The following is a 27,826-nucleotide window of genomic DNA, read 5'->3' on the forward strand; positions in this document are numbered from 1 at the left end:
AAAATATTTACAAAAAGGGGTGGTGAGGGACAGAGTCTCTGAATTAAGCAGAAAGCTCTCACCCAGTCAAAAGATCAGGGCTAGATCCAACACCGTTTTTTAGCTCACTGCACCATCCCAGTTTCAGAACCTGGCTGTATGCAAATTAGTCTATTCCTGTCCCAGTGCATGATGGGAACAGGACAAACCAAACTACAGAAGCCAATTCTTACACTGGGAAGGAAACAAGCTCCCGGGGACCGGTTTCTGGCATTACAGCCGTCTTCGGCCCGGTTTGCTTGAATCCAGATGGTGCAATGAGCAAGGGTCTCACATCTGAGAATACCCTTCCACCCTTAGGGTGGACAAAAATATTTACAAAAAGGGGTGGTGAGGGACAGAGTCTCTGAATTAAGCAGAAAGCTCTCACCCAGTCAAAAGATCAGGGCTAGATCCAACACCGTTTTTTAGCTCACTGCACCATCCCAGTTTCAGAACCTGGCTGTATGCAAATTAGTCTATTCCTGTCCCAGTGCATGATGGGAACAGGACAAACCAAACTACAGAAGCCAATTCTTACACTGGGAAGGAAACAAGCTCCCGGGGACCGGTTTCTGGCATTACAGCCGTCTTCGGCCCGGTTTGCTTGAATCCAGATGGTGCAATGAGCAAGGGTCTCACATCTGAGAATACCCTTCCACCCTTAGGGTGGACAAAAATATTTACAAAAAGGGGTGGTGAGGGACAGAGTCTCTGAATTAAGCAGAAAGCTCTCACCCAGTCAAAAGATCAGGGCTAGATCCAACACCGTTTTTTAGCTCACTGCACCATCCCAGTTTCAGAACCTGGCTGTATGCAAATTAGTCTATTCCTGTCCCAGTGCATGATGGGAACAGGACAAACCAAACTACAGAAGCCAATTCTTACACTGGGAAGGAAACAAGCTCCCGGGGACCGGTTTCTGGCATTACAGCCGTCTTCGGCCCGGTTTGCTTGAATCCAGATGGTGCAATGAGCAAGGGTCTCACATCTGAGAATACCCTTCCACCCTTAGGGTGGACAAAAATATTTACAAAAAGGGGTGGTGAGGGACAGAGTCTCTGAATTAAGCAGAAAGCTCTCACCCAGTCAAAAGATCAGGGCTAGATCCAACACCGTTTTTTAGCTCACTGCACCATCCCAGTTTCAGAACCTGGCTGTATGCAAATTAGTCTATTCCTGTCCCAGTGCATGATGGGAACAGGACAAACCAAACTACAGAAGCCAATTCTTACACTGGGAAGGAAACAAGCTCCCGGGGACCGGTTTCTGGCATTACAGCCGTCTTCGGCCCGGTTTGCTTGAATCCAGATGGTGCAATGAGCAAGGGTCTCACATCTGAGAATACCCTTCCACCCTTAGGGTGGACAAAAATATTTACAAAAAGGGGTGGTGAGGGACAGAGTCTCTGAATTAAGCAGAAAGCTCTCACCCAGTCAAAAGATCAGGGCTAGATCCAACACCGTTTTTTAGCTCACTGCACCATCCCAGTTTCAGAACCTGGCTGTATGCAAATTAGTCTATTCCTGTCCCAGTGCATGATGGGAACAGGACAAACCAAACTACAGAAGCCAATTCTTACACTGGGAAGGAAACAAGCTCCCGGGGACCGGTTTCTGGCATTACAGCCGTCTTCGGCCCGGTTTGCTTGAATCCAGATGGTGCAATGAGCAAGGGTCTCACATCTGAGAATACCCTTCCACCCTTAGGGTGGACAAAAATATTTACAAAAAGGGGTGGTGAGGGACAGAGTCTCTGAATTAAGCAGAAAGCTCTCACCCAGTCAAAAGATCAGGGCTAGATCCAACACCGTTTTTTAGCTCACTGCACCATCCCAGTTTCAGAACCTGGCTGTATGCAAATTAGTCTATTCCTGTCCCAGTGCATGATGGGAACAGGACAAACCAAACTACAGAAGCCAATTCTTACACTGGGAAGGAAACAAGCTCCCGGGGACCGGTTTCTGGCATTACAGCCGTCTTCGGCCCGGTTTGCTTGAATCCAGATGGTGCAATGAGCAAGGGTCTCACATCTGAGAATACCCTTCCACCCTTAGGGTGGACAAAAATATTTACAAAAAGGGGTGGTGAGGGACAGAGTCTCTGAATTAAGCAGAAAGCTCTCACCCAGTCAAAAGATCAGGGCTAGATCCAACACCGTTTTTTAGCTCACTGCACCATCCCAGTTTCAGAACCTGGCTGTATGCAAATTAGTCTATTCCTGTCCCAGTGCATGATGGGAACAGGACAAACCAAATTACAGAAGCCAATTCTTACACTGGGAAGGAAACAAGCTCCCGGGGACCGGTTTCTGGCATTACAGCCGTCTTCGGCCCGGTTTGCTTGAATCCAGATGGTGCAATGAGCAAGGGTCTCACATCTGAGAATACCCTTCCACCCTTAGGGTGGACAAAAATATTTACAAAAAGGGGTGGTGAGGGACAGAGTCTCTGAATTAAGCAGAAAGCTCTCACCCAGTCAAAAGATCAGGGCTAGATCCAACACCGTTTTTTAGCTCACTGCACCATCCCAGTTTCAGAACCTGGCTGTATGCAAATTAGTCTATTCCTGTCCCAGTGCATGATGGGAACAGGACAAACCAAACTACAGAAGCCAATTCTTACACTGGGAAGGAAACAAGCTCCCGGGGACCGGTTTCTGGCATTACAGCCGTCTTCGGCCCGGTTTGCTTGAATCCAGATGGTGCAATGAGCAAGGGTCTCACATCTGAGAATACCTTTCCACCCTTAGGGTGGACAAAAATATTTACAAAAAGGGGTGGTGAGGGACAGAGTCTCTGAATTAAGCAGAAAGCTCTCACCCAGTCAAAAGATCAGGGCTAGATCCAACACCGTTTTTTAGCTCACTGCACCATCCCAGTTTCAGAACCTGGCTGTATGCAAATTAGTCTATTCCTGTCCCAGTGCATGATGGGAACAGGACAAACCAAACTACAGAAGCCAATTCTTACACTGGGAAGGAAACAAGCTCCCGGGGACCGGTTTCTGGCATTACAGCCGTCTTCGGCCCGGTTTGCTTGAATCCAGATGGTGCAATGAGCAAGGGTCTCACATCTGAGAATACCCTTCCACCCTTAGGGTGGACAAAAATATTTACAAAAAGGGGTGGTGAGGGACAGAGTCTCTGAATTAAGCAGAAAGCTCTCACCCAGTCAAAAGATCAGGGCTAGATCCAACACCGTTTTTTAGCTCACTGCACCATCCCAGTTTCAGAACCTGGCTGTATGCAAATTAGTCTATTCCTGTCCAAGTGCATGATGGGAACAGGACAAACCAAACTACAGAAGCCAATTCTTACACTGGGAAGGAAACAAGCTCCCGGGGACCGGTTTCTGGCATTACAGCCGTCTTCGGCCCGGTTTGCTTGAATCCAGATGGTGCAATGAGCAAGGGTCTCACATCTGAGAATACCCTTCCACCCTTAGGGTGGACAAAAATATTTACAAAAAGGGGTGGTGAGGGACAGAGTCTCTGAATTAAGCAGAAAGCTCTCACCCAGTCAAAAGATCAGGGCTAGATCCAACACCGTTTTTTAGCTCACTGCACCATCCCAGTTTCAGAACCTGGCTGTATGCAAATTAGTCTATTCCTGTCCCAGTGCATGATGGGAACAGGACAAACCAAACTACAGAAGCCAATTCTTACACTGGGAAGGAAACAAGCTCCCGGGGACCGGTTTCTGGCATTACAGCCGTCTTCGGCCCGGTTTGCTTGAATCCAGATGGTGCAATGAGCAAGGGTCTCACATCTGAGAATACCCTTCCACCCTTAGGGTGGACAAAAATATTTACAAAAAGGGGTGGTGAGGGACAGAGTCTCTGAATTAAGCAGAAAGCTCTCACCCAGTCAAAAGATCAGGGCTAGATCCAACACCGTTTTTTAGCTCACTGCACCATCCCAGTTTCAGAACCTGGCTGTATGCAAATTAGTCTATTCCTGTCCCAGTGCATGATGGGAACAGGACAAACCAAACTACAGAAGCCAATTCTTACACTGGGAAGGAAACAAGCTCCCGGGGACCGGTTTCTGGCATTACAGCCGTCTTCGGCCCGGTTTGCTTGAATCCAGATGGTGCAATGAGCAAGGGTCTCACATCTGAGAATACCCTTCCACCCTTAGGGTGGACAAAAATATTTACAAAAAGGGGTGGTGAGGGACAGAGTCTCTGAATTAAGCAGAAAGCTCTCACCCAGTCAAAAGATCAGGGCTAGATCCAACACCGTTTTTTAGCTCACTGCACCATCCCAGTTTCAGAACCTGGCTGTATGCAAATTAGTCTATTCCTGTCCCAGTGCATGATGGGAACAGGACAAACCAAACTACAGAAGCCAATTCTTACACTGGGAAGGAAACAAGCTCCCGGGGACCGGTTTCTGGCATTACAGCCGTCTTCGGCCCGGTTTGCTTGAATCCAGATGGTGCAATGAGCAAGGGTCTCACATCTGAGAATACCCTTCCACCCTTAGGGTGGACAAAAATATTTACAAAAAGGGGTGGTGAGGGACAGAGTCTCTGAATTAAGCAGAAAGCTCTCACCCAGTCAAAAGATCAGGGCTAGATCCAACACCGTTTTTTAGCTCACTGCACCATCCCAGTTTCAGAACCTGGCTGTATGCAAATTAGTCTATTCCTGTCCCAGTGCATGATGGGAACAGGACAAACCAAACTACAGAAGCCAATTCTTACACTGGGAAGGAAACAAGCTCCCGGGGACCGGTTTCTGGCATTACAGCCGTCTTCGGCCCGGTTTGCTTGAATCCAGATGGTGCAATGAGCAAGGGTCTCACATCTGAGAATACCCTTCCACCCTTAGGGTGGACAAAAATATTTACAAAAAGGGGTGGTGAGGGACAGAGTCTCTGAATTAAGCAGAAAGCTCTCACCCAGTCAAAAGATCAGGGCTAGATCCAACACCGTTTTTTAGCTCACTGCACCATCCCAGTTTCAGAACCTGGCTGTATGCAAATTAGTCTATTCCTGTCCCAGTGCATGATGGGAACAGGACAAACCAAACTACAGAAGCCAATTCTTACACTGGGAAGGAAACAAGCTCCCGGGGACCGGTTTCTGGCATTACAGCCGTCTTCGGCCCGGTTTGCTTGAATCCAGATGGTGCAATGAGCAAGGGTCTCACATCTGAGAATACCTTTCCACCCTTAGGGTGGACAAAAATATTTACAAAAAGGGGTGGTGAGGGACAGAGTCTCTGAATTAAGCAGAAAGCTCTCACCCAGTCAAAAGATCAGGGCTAGATCCAACACCGTTTTTTTAGCTCACTGCACCATCCCAGTTTCAGAACCTGGCTGTATGCAAATTAGTCTATTCCTGTCCCAGTGCATGATGGGAACAGGACAAACCAAACTACAGAAGCCAATTCTTACACTGGGAAGGAAACAAGCTCCCGGGGACCGGTTTCTGGCATTACAGCCGTCTTCGGCCCGGTTTGCTTGAATCCAGATGGTGCAATGAGCAAGGGTCTCACATCTGAGAATACCCTTCCACCCTTAGGGTGGACAAAAATATTTACAAAAAGGGGTGGTGAGGGACAGAGTCTCTGAATTAAGCAGAAAGCTCTCACCCAGTCAAAAGATCAGGGCTAGATCCAACACCGTTTTTTAGCTCACTGCACCATCCCAGTTTCAGAACCTGGCTGTATGCAAATTAGTCTATTCCTGTCCCAGTGCATGATGGGAACAGGACAAACCAAACTACAGAAGCCAATTCTTACACTGGGAAGGAAACAAGCTCCCGGGGACCGGTTTCTGGCATTACAGCCGTCTTCGGCCCGGTTTGCTTGAATCCAGATGGTGCAATGAGCAAGGGTCTCACATCTGAGAATACCCTTCCACCCTTAGGGTGGACAAAAATATTTACAAAAAGGGGTGGTGAGGGACAGAGTCTCTGAATTAAGCAGAAAGCTCTCACCCAGTCAAAAGATCAGGGCTAGATCCAACACCGTTTTTTAGCTCACTGCACCATCCCAGTTTCAGAACCTGGCTGTATGCAAATTAGTCTATTCCTGTCCCAGTGCATGATGGGAACAGGACAAACCAAACTACAGAAGCCAATTCTTACACTGGGAAGGAAACAAGCTCCCGGGGACCGGTTTCTGGCATTACAGCCGTCTTCGGCCCGGTTTGCTTGAATCCAGATGGTGCAATGAGCAAGGGTCTCACATCTGAGAATACCCTTCCACCCTTAGGGTGGACAAAAATATTTACAAAAAGGGGTGGTGAGGGACAGAGTCTCTGAATTAAGCAGAAAGCTCTCACCCAGTCAAAAGATCAGGGCTAGATCCAACACCGTTTTTTAGCTCACTGCACCATCCCAGTTTCAGAACCTGGCTGTATGCAAATTAGTCTATTCCTGTCCCAGTGCATGATGGGAACAGGACAAACCAAACTACAGAAGCCAATTCTTACACTGGGAAGGAAACAAGCTCCCGGGGACCGGTTTCTGGCATTACAGCCGTCTTCGGCCCGGTTTGCTTGAATCCAGATGGTGCAATGAGCAAGGGTCTCACATCTGAGAATACCCTTCCACCCTTAGGGTGGACAAAAATATTTACAAAAAGGGGTGGTGAGGGACAGAGTCTCTGAATTAAGCAGAAAGCTCTCACCCAGTCAAAAGATCAGGGCTAGATCCAACACCGTTTTTTAGCTCACTGCACCATCCCAGTTTCAGAACCTGGCTGTATGCAAATTAGTCTATTCCTGTCCCAGTGCATGATGGGAACAGGACAAACCAAACTACAGAAGCCAATTCTTACACTGGGAAGGAAACAAGCTCCCGGGGACCGGTTTCTGGCATTACAGCCGTCTTCGGCCCGGTTTGCTTGAATCCAGATGGTGCAATGAGCAAGGGTCTCACATCTGAGAATACCCTTCCACCCTTAGGGTGGACAAAAATATTTACAAAAAGGGGTGGTGAGGGACAGAGTCTCTGAATTAAGCAGAAAGCTCTCACCCAGTCAAAAGATCAGGGCTAGATCCAACACCGTTTTTTAGCTCACTGCACCATCCCAGTTTCAGAACCTGGCTGTATGCAAATTAGTCTATTCCTGTCCCAGTGCATGATGGGAACAGGACAAACCAAACTACAGAAGCCAATTCTTACACTGGGAAGGAAACAAGCTCCCGGGGACCGGTTTCTGGCATTACAGCCGTCTTCGGCCCGGTTTGCTTGAATCCAGATGGTGCAATGAGCAAGGGTCTCACATCTGAGAATACCCTTCCACCCTTTCTCACTGCTCCATCAGGATTCAAGCAAGCCGGGCCGAAGAGGCTGAAATGCCAGAAACCGGTCCCCGGTAGCTTGTCTCCTTTCTGGTAAAGAATTGGCTTGGTAGTTTAGTCTGCCCTGTTCCCATGATGCACTGGGCCAGGGACAGACTGATTTGCATATAGCCAGATTCTGAGCTGGGATGGGGCAGTGAGATAAATAACGGTGATGGATCAAGCCCTGATCTTTGGACTGGGTAAGAGTGGTCTGCTCAATTCAGACACTCTGTTCATCACCACCCCCTTTTGTAAATCGATTTTGGCCACTATAGGTGTGGCAGGGTATACTCAGACATGAGTCCCTTTCTCACTGCTCCATCAGGATTCAAGCAAGCCGGGCCGAAGAGGCTGAAATGCCAGAAACCGGTCCCCGGTAGCTTGTCTCCTTTCTGGTAAAGAATTGGCTTGGTAGTTTAGTCTGCCCTGTTCCCATGATGCACTGGGCCAGGGACAGACTGATTTGCATATAGCCAGATTCTGAGCTGGGATGGGGCAGTGAGATAAATAACGGTGATGGATCAAGCCCTGATCTTTGGACTGGGTAAGAGTGGTCTGCTCAATTCAGACACTCTGTTCATCACCACCCCCTTTTGTAAATCGATTTTGGCCACTATAGGTGTGGCAGGGTATACTCAGACATGAGTCCCTTTCTCACTGCTCCATCAGGATTCAAGCAAGCCGGGCCGAAGAGGCTGAAATGCCAGAAACCGGTCCCCGGTAGCTTGTCTCCTTTCTGGTAAAGAATTGGCTTGGTAGTTTAGTCTGCCCTGTTCCCATGATGCACTGGGCCAGGGACAGACTGATTTGCATATAGCCAGATTCTGAGCTGGGATGGGGCAGTGAGATAAATAACGGTGATGGATCAAGCCCTGATCTTTGGACTGGGTAAGAGTGGTCTGCTCAATTCAGACACTCTGTTCATCACCACCCCCTTTTGTAAATCGATTTTGGCCACTATAGGTGTGGCAGGGTATACTCAGACATGAGTCCCTTTCTCACTGCTCCATCAGGATTCAAGCAAGCCGGGCCGAAGAGGCTGAAATGCCAGAAACCGGTCCCCGGTAGCTTGTCTCCTTTCTGGTAAAGAATTGGCTTGGTAGTTTAGTCTGCCCTGTTCCCATGATGCACTGGGCCAGGGACAGACTGATTTGCATATAGCCAGATTCTGAGCTGGGATGGGGCAGTGAGATAAATAACGGTGATGGATCAAGCCCTGATCTTTGGACTGGGTAAGAGTGGTCTGCTCAATTCAGACACTCTGTTCATCACCACCCCCTTTTGTAAATCGATTTTGGCCACTATAGGTGTGGCAGGGTATACTCAGACATGAGTCCCTTTCTCACTGCTCCATCAGGATTCAAGCAAGCCGGGCCGAAGAGGCTGAAATGCCAGAAACCGGTCCCCGGTAGCTTGTCTCCTTTCTGGTAAAGAATTGGCTTGGTAGTTTAGTCTGCCCTGTTCCCATGATGCACTGGGCCAGGGACAGACTGATTTGCATATAGCCAGATTCTGAGCTGGGATGGGGCAGTGAGATAAATAACGGTGATGGATCAAGCCCTGATCTTTGGACTGGGTAAGAGTGGTCTGCTCAATTCAGACACTCTGTTCATCACCACCCCCTTTTGTAAATCGATTTTGGCCACTATAGGTGTGGCAGGGTATACTCAGACATGAGTCCCTTTCTCACTGCTCCATCAGGATTCAAGCAAGCCGGGCCGAAGAGGCTGAAATGCCAGAAACCGGTCCCCGGTAGCTTGTCTCCTTTCTGGTAAAGAATTGGCTTGGTAGTTTAGTCTGCCCTGTTCCCATGATGCACTGGGCCAGGGACAGACTGATTTGCATATAGCCAGATTCTGAGCTGGGATGGGGCAGTGAGATAAATAACGGTGATGGATCAAGCCCTGATCTTTGGACTGGGTAAGAGTGGTCTGCTCAATTCAGACACTCTGTTCATCACCACCCCCTTTTGTAAATCGATTTTGGCCACTATAGGTGTGGCAGGGCATACTCAGACATGAGTCCCTTTCTCACTGCTCCATCAGGATTCAAGCAAGCCGGGCCGAAGAGGCTGAAATGCCAGAAACCGGTCCCCGGTAGCTTGTCTCCTTTCTGGTAAAGAATTGGCTTGGTAGTTTAGTCTGCCCTGTTCCCATGATGCACTGGGCCAGGGACAGACTGATTTGCATATAGCCAGATTCTGAGCTGGGATGGGGCAGTGAGATAAATAACGGTGATGGATCAAGCCCTGATCTTTGGACTGGGTAAGAGTGGTCTGCTCAATTCAGACACTCTGTTCATCACCACCCCCTTTTGTAAATCGATTTTGGCCACTATAGGTGTGGCAGGGTATACTCAGACATGAGTCCCTTTCTCACTGCTCCATCAGGATTCAAGCAAGCCGGGCCGAAGAGGCTGAAATGCCAGAAACCGGTCCCCGGTAGCTTGTCTCCTTTCTGGTAAAGAATTGGCTTGGTAGTTTAGTCTGCCCTGTTCCCATGATGCACTGGGCCAGGGACAGACTGATTTGCATATAGCCAGATTCTGAGCTGGGATGGGGCAGTGAGATAAATAACGGTGATGGATCAAGCCCTGATCTTTGGACTGGGTAAGAGTGGTCTGCTCAATTCAGACACTCTGTTCATCACCACCCCCTTTTGTAAATCGATTTTGGCCACTATAGGTGTGGCAGGGTATACTCAGACATGAGTCCCTTTCTCACTGCTCCATCAGGATTCAAGCAAGCCGGGCCGAAGAGGCTGAAATGCCAGAAACCGGTCCCCGGTAGCTTGTCTCCTTTCTGGTAAAGAATTGGCTTGGTAGTTTAGTCTGCCCTGTTCCCATGATGCACTGGGCCAGGGACAGACTGATTTGCATATAGCCAGATTCTGAGCTGGGATGGGGCAGTGAGATAAATAACGGTGATGGATCAAGCCCTGATCTTTGGACTGGGTAAGAGTGGTCTGCTCAATTCAGACACTCTGTTCATCACCACCCCCTTTTTTAAATCGATTTTGGCCACTATAGGTGTGGCAGGGTATACTCAGACATGAGTCCCTTTCTCACTGCTCCATCAGGATTCAAGCAAGCCGGGCCGAAGAGGCTGAAATGCCAGAAACCGGTCCCCGGTAGCTTGTCTCCTTTCTGGTAAAGAATTGGCTTGGTAGTTTAGTCTGCCCTGTTTCCATGATGCACTGGGCCAGGGACAGACTGATTTGCATATAGCCAGATTCTGAGCTGGGATGGGGCAGTGAGATAAATAACGGTGATGGATCAAGCCCTGATCTTTGGACTGGGTAAGAGTGGTCTGCTCAATTCAGACACTCTGTTCATCACCACCCCCTTTTGTAAATCGATTTTGGCCACTATAGGTGTGGCAGGGTATACTCAGACATGAGTCCCTTTCTCACTGCTCCATCAGGATTCAAGCAAGCCGGGCCGAAGAGGCTGAAATGCCAGAAACCGGTCCCCGGTAGCTTGTCTCCTTTCTGGTAAAGAATTGGCTTGGTAGTTTAGTCTGCCCTGTTCCCATGATGCACTGGGCCAGGGACAGACTGATTTGCATATAGCCAGATTCTGAGCTGGGATGGGGCAGTGAGATAAATAACGGTGATGGATCAAGCCCTGATCTTTGGACTGGGTAAGAGTGGTCTGCTCAATTCAGACACTCTGTTCATCACCACCCCCTTTTGTAAATCGATTTTGGCCACTATAGGTGTGGCAGGGTATACTCAGACATGAGTCCCTTTCTCACTGCTCCATCAGGATTCAAGCAAGCCGGGCCGAAGAGGCTGAAATGCCAGAAACCGGTCCCCGGTAGCTTGTCTCCTTTCTGGTAAAGAATTGGCTTGGTAGTTTAGTCTGCCCTGTTCCCATGATGCACTGGGCCAGGGACAGACTGATTTGCATATAGCCAGATTCTGAGCTGGGATGGGGCAGTGAGATAAATAACGGTGATGGATCAAGCCCTGATCTTTGGACTGGGTAAGAGTGGTCTGCTCAATTCAGACACTCTGTTCATCACCACCCCCTTTTGTAAATCGATTTTGGCCACTATAGGTGTGGCAGGGTATACTCAGACATGAGTCCCTTTCTCACTGCTCCATCAGGATTCAAGCAAGCCGGGCCGAAGAGGCTGAAATGCCAGAAACCGGTCCCCGGTAGCTTGTCTCCTTTCTGGTAAAGAATTGGCTTGGTAGTTTAGTCTGCCCTGTTCCCATGATGCACTGGGCCAGGGACAGACTGATTTGCATATAGCCAGATTCTGAGCTGGGATGGGGCAGTGAGATAAATAACGGTGATGGATCAAGCCCTGATCTTTGGACTGGGTAAGAGTGGTCTGCTCAATTCAGACACTCTGTTCATCACCACCCCCTTTTGTAAATCGATTTTGGCCACTATAGGTGTGGCAGGGCATACTCAGACATGAGTCCCTTTCTCACTGCTCCATCAGGATTCAAGCAAGCCGGGCCGAAGAGGCTGAAATGCCAGAAACCGGTCCCCGGTAGCTTGTCTCCTTTCTGGTAAAGAATTGGCTTGGTAGTTTAGTCTGCCCTGTTCCCATGATGCACTGGGCCAGGGACAGACTGATTTGCATATAGCCAGATTCTGAGCTGGGATGGGGCAGTGAGATAAATAACGGTGATGGATCAAGCCCTGATCTTTGGACTGGGTAAGAGTGGTCTGCTCAATTCAGACACTCTGTTCATCACCACCCCCTTTTGTAAATCGATTTTGGCCACTATAGGTGTGGCAGGGTATACTCAGACATGAGTCCCTTTCTCACTGCTCCATCAGGATTCAAGCAAGCCGGGCCGAAGAGGCTGAAATGCCAGAAACCGGTCCCCGGTAGCTTGTCTCCTTTCTGGTAAAGAATTGGCTTGGTAGTTTAGTCTGCCCTGTTCCCATGATGCACTGGGCCAGGGACAGACTGATTTGCATATAGCCAGATTCTGAGCTGGGATGGGGCAGTGAGATAAATAACGGTGATGGATCAAGCCCTGATCTTTGGACTGGGTAAGAGTGGTCTGCTCAATTCAGACACTCTGTTCATCACCACCCCCTTTTGTAAATCGATTTTGGCCACTATAGGTGTGGCAGGGTATACTCAGACATGAGTCCCTTTCTCACTGCTCCATCAGGATTCAAGCAAGCCGGGCCGAAGAGGCTGAAATGCCAGAAACCGGTCCCCGGTAGCTTGTCTCCTTTCTGGTAAAGAATTGGCTTGGTAGTTTAGTCTGCCCTGTTCCCATGATGCACTGGGCCAGGGACAGACTGATTTGCATATAGCCAGATTCTGAGCTGGGATGGGGCAGTGAGATAAATAACGGTGATGGATCAAGCCCTGATCTTTGGACTGGGTAAGAGTGGTCTGCTCAATTCAGACACTCTGTTCATCACCACCCCCTTTTTTAAATCGATTTTGGCCACTATAGGTGTGGCAGGGTATACTCAGACATGAGTCCCTTTCTCACTGCTCCATCAGGATTCAAGCAAGCCGGGCCGAAGAGGCTGAAATGCCAGAAACCGGTCCCCGGTAGCTTGTCTCCTTTCTGGTAAAGAATTGGCTTGGTAGTTTAGTCTGCCCTGTTCCCATGATGCACTGGGCCAGGGACAGACTGATTTGCATATAGCCAGATTCTGAGCTGGGATGGGGCAGTGAGATAAATAACGGTGATGGATCAAGCCCTGATCTTTGGACTGGGTAAGAGTGGTCTGCTCAATTCAGACACTCTGTTCATCACCACCCCCTTTTGTAAATCGATTTTGGCCACTATAGGTGTGGCAGGGTATACTCAGACATGAGTCCCTTTCTCACTGCTCCATCAGGATTCAAGCAAGCCGGGCCGAAGAGGCTGAAATGCCAGAAACCGGTCCCCGGTAGCTTGTCTCCTTTCTGGTAAAGAATTGGCTTGGTAGTTTAGTCTGCCCTGTTCCCATGATGCACTGGGCCAGGGACAGACTGATTTGCATATAGCCAGATTCTGAGCTGGGATGGGGCAGTGAGATAAATAACGGTGATGGATCAAGCCCTGATCTTTGGACTGGGTAAGAGTGGTCTGCTCAATTCAGACACTCTGTTCATCACCACCCCCTTTTGTAAATCGATTTTGGCCACTATAGGTGTGGCAGGGTATACTCAGACATGAGTCCCTTTCTCACTGCTCCATCAGGATTCAAGCAAGCCGGGCCGAAGAGGCTGAAATGCCAGAAACCGGTCCCCGGTAGCTTGTCTCCTTTCTGGTAAAGAATTGGCTTGGTAGTTTAGTCTGCCCTGTTCCCATGATGCACTGGGCCAGGGACAGACTGATTTGCATATAGCCAGATTCTGAGCTGGGATGGGGCAGTGAGATAAATAACGGTGATGGATCAAGCCCTGATCTTTGGACTGGGTAAGAGTGGTCTGCTCAATTCAGACACTCTGTTCATCACCACCCCCTTTTGTAAATCGATCTCCAAGAACTCCTGGCGTTTTCCAAGAATTTAGCCTTTGAGTGACGATATTAAGTCCAAACATGCGTCAAACTCGGCACCTTCAAAGTATAAATATGCCCAGTTTGCCCAGTCAAACACACAGTGGTTTGGAGCAGATCGATTATCTACTTGCCCGACGCCCTGCAACAGCAAGTGCCGAAGGAAACCGACCCTCCAGCTTACGCACTGAGAGAGACGCAGTCTTTTCTCTTGCCGAGAAATCCAGCTCCAGTGTTTCCGGCTTACCCTTGCGGGTATCTGGGAAATCGATTCCTGAGAGAGAGATACAAGACCTCCTTTATTCTAAAACCAAGGTACGGAGCTGATTAGACCTCTTTGAGAATTCTTGGAATAGATTCCTGGCAGTGAACTACTAAACCTAGACTACTCCTCACTTACTTCCTCCCTAGTACTAGACTTAGGTTAGGTACACCGGGGTAGGCGTATTTTAGAAGCACCAGTTGAGTACTTTTAGTCAATATTTATTACTGTATGTATTTTATACATTTTATGCACTTTTATGGCTTAGAAACCATATCATGCTTTTACAGTACTACTTTATAATACTGTTTGTATTATATGCCTTGTACTTTATAAGCAGTATTATGATTGTAGCAGTTCATTTACAATGCTTGAGAAAGAAGACTGTTCAATAAATACTTTTATTGAAAATGCCCGTCTCTCTTTTTCTCTGCATCTCTGGTGAAACGAAGCATGCACGATTGACTGAGTGAAATAGCTGTCTATTGTTTCCGCGACTCTCGAGATTTGATTTCTTATTCTTGGGAAAGAAAGTTGTCATGTTTATGCGGTTGTCAGAAACTAATCCCTTCTTGTGAATTCGAGAACGTTTCTAGTGACCTCTGAGCTAGCTGGCACTCACTATTTAGTTCAATATATTCGGTAGAGACCTAGTAGACCTCAGTCCTACGTCTAAACTACAGTATATATTATTCCAATGTGCAGAGCCTATTGGGAATATAGGAACTTTACTACATGGCGCCCAACCTTTGGTAAGGCAATAATTTAACGCTAGATACTAGAGTAACTCAGTCGTGCTTTTCACACAGACCCCTTTTTCCCGTAAAATATTCCAATAGACGTCTGGAGTGGGTAAAAGGTTAATATCCGCCATAACTGAGTAGGACGAAAATCCTATGTATTAGGTTTTGGTTTGTTCAACGTTGAAGGATACAGTGTTCCAAAATATTGTGCACCTAATCTTTGTTTCCTTGAAATTTGTTCTGCAAACTTTCATTAAACAATGTCGGATAACGGCGACAACAACGCAACCGGTGGAGCTGCAGAAAATGCGAACCAACCAGGTTTAGAAGTTACAGGGTTTAATGAAAACGACAAGGATACTGTAATAATCCCGGCAAATATAAGGAAATCATAACTATAAAACTTATAGAAAACGGTGTATCATCGAGAGGTGGTAAAGTTATATTTGTTATAGAGGCACATGAGTATCGGCAAACAGAGGTATTCTATTCATGGATTACTTTTCCACAAGCAAAACCAGAAATACAGAGTTCCACTACTACAAAGCAGAGCAACCTCCAGCGGAATATGTTCCTTCCGAGGACGTTGAAATTCCACTAACTTACCAAGAGCATCAGCTCTGTTTTAAAGGCGCCCTACAACATCAAAATCACATTACCAGGCTCGGTCCACTAGGTAGACCAGGAGCTACATGGCCGGTACTAGCCAGCTAAACACCACATTCTGACATTAACAGAATGACAGGTCCAGCACTGTTAGCCCAGCTGAAACAGTTAATCAAAATACACAGACAATTGGTTCAATATGTCATGCGGACCTTAACAGTCCAACCTGCTATAAGGATTCCACAGCACACCCCTCACCAGGGGAACATAAACAAAATTACACCACAGACTATACAATCAGTCATTGGTACATTACCCGCAAAGAGGGAACAAATTCCGTTCTGGTTAGCTAAAAAAATCACTCAGATTGAGGCAGAATTTCCTGATAGTACACCTCATGAGAAACACAGAATTCTGACAATCTGTTTACCAATGGGGACAGCACCACATGTGGAGGACTGTGACACTTGGGGTACAGTGTTTGCTTCAATCTACACAAAAACACATGGTGTACCATCCATGGCGGTAATATCAGACGTTCTGAGACAGATTCAAAATGAATACGGTCCAGAACCGGCCTTAAATCTAGGTATGAAATTACTGAAAGATTTAAAACAGCTTTCGGCTATACTATTAGCTAACATTAAAGGTGAAGTAGCATCCGTGGCAATCCGCCAAAAGTTAAAAGTAACAGATATAACAGATCAACCATATGAGCTTGCGAGAATAATTGAAAAATCTTATGAAGAATTAGGAAAAGATAGTTTGGGTGGGAAACCAGTAAAACCTGAATTAATAGAAAATCCTGAAAAGGTATTTATTAAAAATAATCTCACTACTCCTAAAAAGAAGTGGGAAAATACTAAACAGACTCTTCAGAGAGAAACAATTTCTCAGTCCAGAAGAAGATCTCCCCAACGGGGAGGTAGATCTCCCCAACGTATAACCTTAGGAATAGGGATAATTTGAAAAAAGCCTGACAGATATCAAGATAATGATACACATCCCTCTCGATCTTTTCAGACTTCGGAAAGAAGAGGACGGTCAGAACACAAGGAAGAACGCGTCAAGTCAAAAGACAAAGAACCCGTTCACCAAAGTAAAAAAGCTCAATTTCCCAAAAAGAAGGTAGCAAGTGTAAAAATCAGACATGCCGAGGATCATGAGGACACAACTCAAGAACGGGGAGTGGGCTCAAACAATGCTAGACAGCGCATCAGAAGTCACCATAGTTCGCAGGATCCTGAAGGATCATCTGGAGACAGTGGACTTGAATGAATGCATTCAGGTTGAAACTGCCGACACCAGGGTTAGTGTACCACACAAATTATATGAAGTAACACTCCGGATGACATAACTAAAAAAATAAGAGCACTCTTTTGGGAAAAGCTCTCTAAGGGCTATGACATTCTTCTATCTGAACAAGACTGGCCGCCTGAATCTGTCAGGGAGTGCCCACATGGTGAAGAGATAATTATGCCGGCCTTCTCAAATCATATTCCAATTCATAAAAAATATACTTATGCCAGAAAATGGGCAATAGCTCAGGCTCCAGCATTATATAAAATTCATGTGGGATGGGATGAGGATACTCCTCACCATAAAATCCAGTTGAAAAATCAACCTGCTGCACAAAGGCAGTACCCAGTGAAGCAAGAAGCTAAAAAACAAGTCAGGGAGATTTTAAATCAACTTGAATACCAAGGGGTGATTGAAACATGCACCTCGTCAATGAATAATCCTTTGTTTCCTGTCTCCAAACCAGACAATTCATATCTTCTAGTATTGGATTACAGACACTTAAACTCTTGTTGCAAAATGTTTGCAGTACAAAATGCACATAGTGCAGCACTTATGAATACCATTGTGCGGAAAAAAATATAAAACCACATTAGATATATCGAATGAGTTTTTTTGTCAAAACATTGCACCCGAAAGCAGGCATCTGACCGCTTTCTCAATTATGGGGACGCAGCGACAATTTTCCCGTCTGCCCCAAGGATTCAAGAACAGTCCAGGGTTATTTTCATCCAGGGTAGCAGAGTTACTACAAATGTACGATGATGAGACATTATCTTATGTCGATGACATCTATCTTACAGATGACGACTTGGACATACACTTGAAAAGAATGAACACCACAATACTTGGGTTCGCCTCTGAAGGGTATGAATTTAATTTTAAGAAATCACAATTGTCCACCTCAATGTCCTATTTCTAGGATTCGAGTTATCAAGTGAAGGCAAAAGCCTGGCAGCAAACTTTCTAGAAAAATGTGCGCTGCTCCAAACTCCAAGATCGCTGAAAAACTTACAGTCAATTCTAGGTTTCCTGAATTTTGGAAGAACTTACCTTCTAAATTTATGCAGAAATGGTTAAACCTCTCTACGTACTAATCAAACCTGATATCAAACCGACTAATTGGACTCAAACACACACAGAAATTCTGCGTTCAGTCCAAACAGACATGTTAGTAAAAACACAATTACAGACACGCGAAAACGTTCGCAACCTTGTGATCCGAATCATCCCAGGGAGATGCGGATTCACGTACCTGACCTTTAATGAGGGAGAAACGGTACCAATAGCGTACAAATCACACTTGTACACACAAGCTGAAATGAAGTTCACTTCTAAATTCTGACAGCGGTTCAAACTGCAGTAGCAAAAGAGAGACGGATCAGCACAGCCCGCAATTGGGGGTAAACAAGCTTGTAGTGCTGCCTGCGCGAGTGTTAAAGGTCACTGGCGCGAAGGCAAATTCAGACCTATGGTCACTAAAACTCAAGCACTCGGAGACTGTACAGCTCAGTGAGCTGAACTACAGGCTTTCAAGATGGCGCTTGAATATACCGATCACGAATTCCCCACACTAATAGTGTGCGATTCATATTTCTATGTTGAATCTTACAACAAAAATTTGCAGAACTGGGTTAAAAACAGGTCCAAAAAATCAAAAGGTGGCTCAATTAAGTATAAAACGCTTTGGGAACAAGTAGTTCTTTTACAGAAAGAACTACAAAAGACTCACGTGATACATACACTGAGTCATCAGCGTGATGGCTTTCACGTTGCAGGGAATTCATTGGCTGATGATGCCACGAAGGCAGCTGTGCAAACGGCTTCCGTAGCTACAATCGCTCTCTCAAAAAGAGTAATAGATGGTGAAACGCTATTGGCAGTAAACTATCCACTCACTTATACGTACATAATTGATGCAAACTCCGTTCCTTTTGCTCGAATCCCTGAGGTGGGGGACAGAGTAATTCCAAACAGGAAGCGGTTCAAGAAGCACATATGGGAGAGGGTCTGACACATCAAGGGATCTTGAAATCTCTTATAGAGTTAGAAGAGATGTACTGGTGGCCAGGAATGAGCATCCAAGTTTATGAATTTGGAATAAACTCTGATACCTGTTACAGATATCATAGCTTTGACAACCACCAGATACCTGACTACAGTGTAGCCAGCCCAGTTCAGATACCACTGTTAGACAGCATTCGGCTATCTACACGCAGACGTCCCTATAGACAGATGCGATCCCACAACTATTAGGACAAGATTTATTTGGTTATGGCCCCAGCGCTCAGCTGATGCCAGAACTGTAATAAAGGATTTGCGAGTCTTTATCGGCACATACGCAATCGGCACGCTACATTCTGACCAGGGTCCTGCATTTAGCTCTCGAGCTTACAAGGAGGCTATGGTTAGTTTGGGCATTGCATTGCAGTATTCTAGTCCCTTCCATCCTGAGGGTAATGTGGTAGTGGAAAGAATAAACCGTGACATAAAGCAATCCATAACAGCTAAGTTATTAGGTTCGGGTGATGGGTGGGTCAAACATTTAATACGTGTCCAACTTAGTCTTAACAATCTGCCAAGAAATTCTCTGGGGGGAATCACTCCTTATGAATTACTGTTTGCTAGTAGAATGATAATCGAAGACCTCGATTGTCAAACTTCAGGGGTGGAACAAGAACCATTTGATGTCGAAGATCGCTTAGCTGTTTTACAGGACTTAAATGAAACAAGAAGAAGTCTGAGTAACACAACACAAAAGCCAACAGTCACTGAAGAAAAAACACCTGTCCCAGCAACACCTGTCTGGATTCCAAAGATTGGGAATCTAGTCAGGGAAAAGATAGCGGTGAAGAAGGAATTTGGGCCTTCTTACAGAAAAGCAGTACCTGTCTTAGCAATCCAAGGAACATGATCAATTTTACCACCGCCCCTTGCTGGTAAAAAGGAGAACCGGGTCGTGTCCATCGACCTGGTCAAACTACAACATGTGGCCAATAATAAGTAGTAGGCCCAGTGGACTCCCAAGGTGTAGCAAAAGACCAAATCTTGCTACTATCCAAGAGGTTCAGACTGAAAGACTTATCACGTTTGATAAACCAGCAGTAAGAAAAGAAGGACTATGCAATAAAGCCATGGAACTCGTGCCTCTTGAGACCCAAATAACAGTTTGTCAAGAAACACCTTCTACAATGATGTAGCCTATGATTACACCAATATGACAAAGGAAGAAGCAACTCCAAACAATAATAACAATCCTGATGCAATTCCAACAATTGACAGAACTGCCTCTGGCTATTTCATCAACTTTGATACATTTTCTGAGCATACCAGTGAACCCGAAGAAAGGCCAGCAAATAAAACTCTCAAGGAAAAGGCAACAGAACTCTTTCATCAATTTGAGAAAATATATCTGGTTTCACCATGGATTGAATTTTGGATTGGTTTAGGTGTATTTTTTCTCCTACTCTGGCTGATATTAGTTTTAAGCTTGGGACAAATGATAGATGGAAAATACAGTACAATGGACACAGCAAGTCAGAAAATCAACTTGGTCCTAAAACTTCACAAATCATCCCATCGTGAAAAAAGAGACTTGTCATCAGTAAACATCACAGCCGTTCCTATACCTGGTGGTATAGCATGGGATAGAACTGATTATGACATCAATGGCCTGGTGGAGCTGTTGAAGATTCCACACCAGTTCAAGGTTTCTTTAAGTGACTTTGTTTCACCCAGCACATTTTCTGATGATTGGGACTTTGAGACTATTAATAATATGAGGTCAGATTTAGAAATGTCTACAAAATTTACTGAACATGACTATTTAGAAGGGTCATCAGACTATGAACAAATGTATTGTTTTAATCACTATGGTCACCACTATTTGCACAGATCTGCAAGTGCTAGGAATGTTCTTACATATAATCAATTGGAACATTGTCCCACGCCACCAAAAGGCAGCTCAAAAACATTTCAAGAAAAGTTTTGATACTTCTCAGGGTTTAATGTTACAAATCCAGAAATGATTTATTTTAAACGTGTAAATAAGACAGGAATGAAAACAATGTTGACCAACACTAAACAAATTTATTCTGCAAACTTTTATGCTCAGCTGTCTACATTAGGTTTTGACTTTTGGAAAGACAACATTGAGTCAAAAACTGTCTAGGGCACAAAAAAAAGAATGGCAGGTACAAGGTTTAGAGGACTTGTTCAGAGCCTGCATTATACCAGAATAAATAATGTTTTTAAACGATACTGTTCAACAGACTTCTTGTCTTGGCCTGGCTCAGATAAAAGATTTGAATAAACCGTCTTTACCTAAACCCACTTCTGAGAGTAATGACACTACAGAAAAAGAGGTAGACGTACCATATATTTTAACACAAAACAGAACTAATCCTGATTAGAAAAAATTGTTAATCTGGCCCGTAGACACCAATAACTGTCATGATAGATTCCTGAACAAAACACAGGGGTTAAAACTGAACAGGCCAGATCCAAGATGCTCCAAGAGACAACATCCAGGGATAGTAACATCATATAGTGTAGGGAAACTTTGCCTTGAGTGACTAAAGACATCCACACTTCCGGAAATCAAACAACACTTATCTTTACTTAAAGAAAGCAATGATTTGCGAAATTTCCTAATGGGGCCTCACAAACCACGTCAAAAACGTTTCATATACGCCGGTATATAAGCTGTGTGCAACGAAGTTTTAAAAATAACGCAAATGGAAACTGCAGAAAAAATACCAGAAATTGATCGTATTAATTTAGAGAAAGCTCTCTGTGTAGTGGGCAATGGGTTAACGACTCTGTCCTCCAGAATATATTCTTTGGACAGCAATCATGATACAAGTGACGATTTTCCAATTTCAGTATTGTCTACAGCATATGCCAGCGGGCTGGTATGAAAGGTTGGGTAAAGAATACATTAAGTCAACATTGACTTTACCTTACACACACACATGTTGGAACAAGGGAAAAGAGGTATTTCTTAGTGGAAAAAATTGTAAAAACTCACTAAGTGGTACACTTTTATGCAAAAGTATTAATTTACACCGAGCCTGCGACGATTCTGCAAATAACCTCTCTTGCCACCTGCATGGTTCTCCCTCCACCGTGATAGAGCCCATTTTCAGGCAACTATCCAATGGCAGTTACGTTATATTGAATGATCACAGCTGCTGTGGCATGATGCCAGGAAAACTTTATCTCGTTAGTGTGTCGTCCATGGTCACTTGTTGTATGCAAGAATTGTATCCAACTCACAAGACAGACAGTGGGACAGCATCATGGCCTTCACTGAATATCTCTTCTATACGAATTGGTACTTTAAGCAGAATAAAAGCCATTCTTTTGCAAAAATCTGTGCCACTGACCTCGTCTAAAGAAACGTATGATCTGCAAGTTGCAAGGATATCTGCAGAGATACATGCATTATTATCAACAAACTGCCCAGTACATTTCGCAGAAATGTTAAGTCACATCTTAAATATGTCTGATACCAGTGGCATCACGCATGTATTTATGACGATTTTTTCGGGACTGTTTACTCAAGTCAAAGCAGTCCTCAGCATTTTACCAAGCTTCGTGCACTCTGTGTTCGGCGGCCTGCCTCTCATCTTGGGACTCGTAGCAGGAATTCTATTTTTATTTCTTCTGCTCCGATATGGCAAGTCCGACAACCAACGATACCCAGACCTGGTAGGGGCCCTCCTTGCCATGAGGTATCGTGAGAGGATTTCACAGATTCTTGGCTTGGCTCGTTTAAGAGATCTGAACACAACCTGGTTTCTATCGTTCAGACCATTCTGGCAAGATTGCATCTTACCTGTTCTACAATGCCTGCTTTGCGGAGAGGAATGCGTGTTGGACATCTGTCTTACACTTCATCAGTCCTGCCATCGGATGTCGACACCTTGCTAGGTCCTGTAACGGCTCATGCATTGTGTTGGCCCCAACGGCTACCAATCCTGATGACGGCATTCATTGAGGTCTCACCAGTAAGTCTAACTGAGGGTGAGATACGAGAATCAACAGGCACACAGGTACTATCTGATTTGAACACTGCTAATGCGGCACCTGGCGCTGACGGCAATGCTTCTCATCTGTGCACATTTGATCTGCTTGATCAAGTGGTTCCACTTTCACCTACTGTGGTAGACGATTTCTTTGCCAGCCTTGATGATCTGATGTTTTCTCCTGACACCGAGAATAACTTTTGATTCATGCACAGAGCGTTCCCTGAACTCTGAAATTCGGCCTTCAACTTTTTAAAACAAAAAATTCTAACTTTGAGACTCTATTTTTCACAACCATTGAATGTTTGAACTTTTGTTTTGGCACAGACTAATCTGCTTAAAGTAGAACTATCCTTAGAGAACAAGAAATTCTTTTTTTTAAACACTGCCTAGAAAAAAATATATTTGGCCTTGTCCTCATATAACCATTGACATGATATGTTATGTTATGAAATGGTCTCGACTTTTCTTTCTGTATTTAAGAGCCATTTTTCATAAATATAAATTAATGATTCATTGAAATTGCATATTTAGATACAATACTATAGGCTTAGAATGTCATCACTTCCTTACAAAAGGGTACTGTAGAAATGCTCTATATTTTCTCATATACAACCATTTCGAAGTGCATTTTTTTGTATTTTGGGATGGGATAGTAAACACTAGCTTTAGATATGTTCAGTGCTTATTAGGTTAGCTTAATTGAACTTAAGATCGTGGAGTGGGTGTTGTAATCAAATCTAGGCCCCTAGTGTAATTTTCCCAATTCATGCCCTTATATAGGTATACTTTATCATATCCTTATATAGGCATGGAAATCACTACCCTATTTGGCCTAAGCCATACAGCCCAAATACAGCAAGGCTACTTCCACTAGGTTCCGAGAATTAACAACGATTTCTTGGAAAAACCTGCCTTCCAGCAGCTAAGAACTTCCCACTGCTTGAATATTAAGTTCTCCAAGAACTCCTGGCGTTTTCCAAGAATTTAGAATTTGAGTCAAACTCGGCACCTTCAAAGTATAAATATGCCCAGGTTTGCCCAGTCAAACACACAGTGGTTTGAGCAGATCGACTATCTACTTGCCCGACGCCCTGCAGCAGCAAGTGCCGAAGGAAACGACCCTCCAGCTGACGCATTGAGAGAGACGCTGTCTTTTCTCTTGCCGAGAAATCCAGCTCCAGTGTTTCCAGCTTACCCTTGCGGGTATTTGGGAAATCGATTACTGAGAGAGAGATACAAGACCTCATTCATTCTAAAACCAAGGTACGGAGCTGATTAGACTCTTTAGAGAATTCTTGGAATAGATTCCTGGCAGAGAACTACTAAACTTAGGCTACTCCTCACTTACTTCCTACCTAGTACTAGACTTCGGTTAGGTACACCGGGGTAGGCGTATTTTGGAAGCACCAGTTGAGTACTTTTATCATTATTTATTACTGTATGTACTTTATATATTTTATACACTTTTATGGCTTAGAAACCATATCATGCTTTTACAGTACTACTTTATAATACTGTTTGTATTATATGCCTTGTACTGTATAACCAGTATTACGATTGTAGCAGTTAACTTCCAATGCTTGAGAAAGAAGACTGTTCAATAAATACTTTTATTGAAAACGCCAGTCTCTCTATTTCTCTGCATCTCTGGTGAAACGAAGCATGCACGATTGACTGAGTGAAATAGATGTCTATTGTTTCTGCGACTGTAGAGATTTGATTTCTTATTCTTGGGAAACAAAGTTGTCATGTTTATGCGGTTGTCAGAAACGAATCCCTTCTTGTGAATTCGAGAAAGTTTCTTGTGACCTCTGAGCTAGCTGGCACTCACTATTAAGTTTAATATAATCGGTAGAGACCTGGTAGACCTCAGTCCTACGTCTAAACTACAGTATATATTATTCCAATGCGCAGAGCCTATTGGGAATATAGGAACTACACTACACTGTGACTGGGGGGTGAAGGTTTGACAATGTTCATTCAGTATTCCGTCCATCACCTTTTTGTGTTGCTATAGTCGCCCGAAATGGGAAGGGTAAGCCCAGACGTGGGTCCCGTGCTCACTATGCTACTAGATTCAAGCTAGCCTAGCTGATGAGGGGTTTACCCTGAACCCAGTCTCAGGATGCTTGATTTCCGGTCCAGGGTGGATTTGGCCTGGCAGCTCAGTCTGGACTGATCTGCAGAGAACAAAATACAAAGAAGGTTGAGGCAATAATCCCGCACCTGCCACTTAAAGTGGCCTAACGGTATGGTGATGGTGCTAAAAAACAAGGAAGTGCACCCCTCTCCACTTCCTATTGGGTTGAACCCCAAAAACAATAACAGAAAGGAATGGAATCAGCACACATTGATTATAAATCGTGTTTAAAGTCCATTAGAGCATCAGGTGTCCATGATGATTTGAAGAAAATGCCAGGTCCAGATTTTTCTTGTAATCTCAAAAGTTTTTCTTTATTGTTAAATATGTGCAGTTGTTAAAATCCAACATTCAAAAATTCATTTAGCAAACGTGTTTCGTCTCAGAAGGGACCTCTTCAGGGCTCAGAATTATATGCACGTTATTTGTTCGTATTCTAATAATAAAGACGGGTTCTAAGATACAAATAGGTATAGTGCCATGGTCGTCATGTTAGTACAATGAAGTTAATGCAGACGGTAGCATTTATAGGCAGAGTGGCCAACAGCAATGATCTCCGTTTCCATACATGAAGCAAGAATAATATGCATATATCTGGGTCCCAACAGGGGTGGAATGCTGAGCAAATAAATGATGGATTTACCCTAGAACTGAGATTGGGGGTGAATGTTTGATATTGTTCAGCATTCCGTCCATCATCTTTTTGTGTTGCTATAGCTTGGAGCCAGGGCAGGAGTCCGGGAACTCCATGCAGTTCAAAGAACCTTTCTAGAAGCATCTTCCACCTTCCAGAAGAAAGGCACCAGGGTATAAAAATAAGTCCTTCAGACCCCCTCTCCAGTTTACTTCGGGACCTGCAGAAAACCTCTCATAGGCCTGCCTGTTGCTGCGATCTGCTGTTCACTCAGCCAGACTGCTGCTGTACCTGGAAGAACTGCTTAGCTGCCTGAAGCTTGCCTTGGACCTTCAGAGACCAGCTCTGCATTCTCCTGCACCCAGGACTACCAGAAGTGTCTCCAAGGACTACCAGAAGTGTCTCCAAGGGCTAGTTTGCTTGTCTTCTGTTCAGAGCCACAGGGACATAAAATACTTCCACTGTTTTGAACTCAAACCTGAACCCAGCTTGATTGAGTCCAGAACCCTCAAGTTGTGCCCCACCAGTCATGAACCCTTTGTTTTGATACTAAAGGTACCCAGATGGCCAAATCCCAAAACTGAGGACCTGTATGTATGTATGTATGTATGTATGTATTTATTTATTGCTTGTTAAGCGCATCTGCCACCCAAAGGGTATCCTGGTGCTGAGACCACATCATTCCTGCAGATAGACCATCTTACATTACTCTGGGAAACAGAAAGGTTTTAAGATCCTTTTTAAAAGAGGTAAGGTCTTGTCTACTCCTCAGTGTCAGCGGGAGGGTGTTCCAAAGTGTAACGGCTGTGAAACTAAAAGCACGGCCACCCATCCTCACTCTATTGATCATAGGGATCGTTACTAGAAACGCAGATGAGGATCACAGAAGTCTGGTAGTCTGATACCAGGAAAAAAGATTTGGGAGCGGTATCGGTCCCTGTTCATGCAAAGCCTTAAAAACAAGGCACAGAGCTTTAAAGGCAATCCTCTGTTGGACAGGCAACCAATGAAGATCAGCCAAGGCAGCCGAAGAAGAGGCAGAGCGAGGGCGGGCTAAAGCCAGTTTGGCCGCCATATTATGGATCTTCTGCAGCTTTAGGATCAGAGTTTTGGGAGCTCCCAAAAGTAGTGCGTTGCAGTAATCTAATCGACTAAGAATAGAACTGCGCACTACCTCCGCCCTAGCCTCCGTGGGAAGGAGCGGTAAGATCTTACGTAGGGCCCGGAGTAAGCCCATACAAGTCGCCGTAGTCCTATTCACAGAGGCATCAAGCTGCAGATTAGGTTCAAACAGAACTCCTAGATTACAGGCCGATTTGGCAGCCTCTGCTGTACCTAAGATGGATGTAGGCCAAAAATCGTCCGGAAGCGGACGAGAGACGCGATCTAAGGAGCAGTGAAGAACCTCTGTTTTGGATCCATTGAATTGGAGCGAATTAGCTCGCAACCACTCTGCTGTTGCCGACATACAGCAGTGAAAAGTGTCCCTCGATACTGCCTTTGTGCCCTCAAATGAAAAGATCAATTGAGTGTCATCGGCATAATTGATGACAGATATGCCGAATGACTTTATCAGGTCTACCAGGGGCCGAAGATAAAGGTTGAAAAGAATCGGGCTTATCACTGACCCCTGGGGAACACCCTGATTCACTTGCCGTATGGCAGATCGAAAAGGAGGTAGTGCCACTGCCTGCTGTCTGTTACTGAGGTATGATGTTAACCAACTCAAGGCCAAACCAGTTACTTCTATGCTCTGGAGACGGCTCAAAAGTACTGCATGGACCTAGGACAAATTTGGACCATAAACTGCTATGAGAACCAGAAGACCACGATCTGCCTGCTCTCATATCTGCCAGAGGTGCATCACCAGTCGGATTGAATTTGCGGCTTCTCCTGCTTCGTTTTTCTCCACAGCAGCAAATCTGTTTCAGCAGTCCCATGCGAAAGGGGTATCCAACTTTGTGGAACTGTCATAGGCTATAGCCCTCTGCCTTGTTCCGCAGGAGATTTTTGACTTCCATTTCAATGACTAAGTCCTCATCATTCAGCATTCAATAGTGAGTGGAATAGATGTTGGAGGTAGTACACCCTCCAAAGACCTTGAAAATTCAGTTAAACAAACACTTTGCTAAACGAATGCTATAACTTCTTCTGCTCATAACACATTCATGCATTAATGTACATTTAAAAATTCTTAGATATTCTATTAAAAAAAACAGTTATAATGAAGTTACAGTTACAAAATAAAACCAAAAACTCCCCTGGAATTGGACTAATATGGATTGTACAGGGTGGGAAATAATTAATTAATAATAATATAGCA

This window comes from Lissotriton vulgaris, chromosome 1_1, assembly GCF_964263255.1.
Source record: "Lissotriton vulgaris chromosome 1_1, aLisVul1.2, whole genome shotgun sequence".
Classification (NCBI taxonomy): domain Eukaryota; kingdom Metazoa; phylum Chordata; class Amphibia; order Caudata; family Salamandridae; genus Lissotriton; species Lissotriton vulgaris.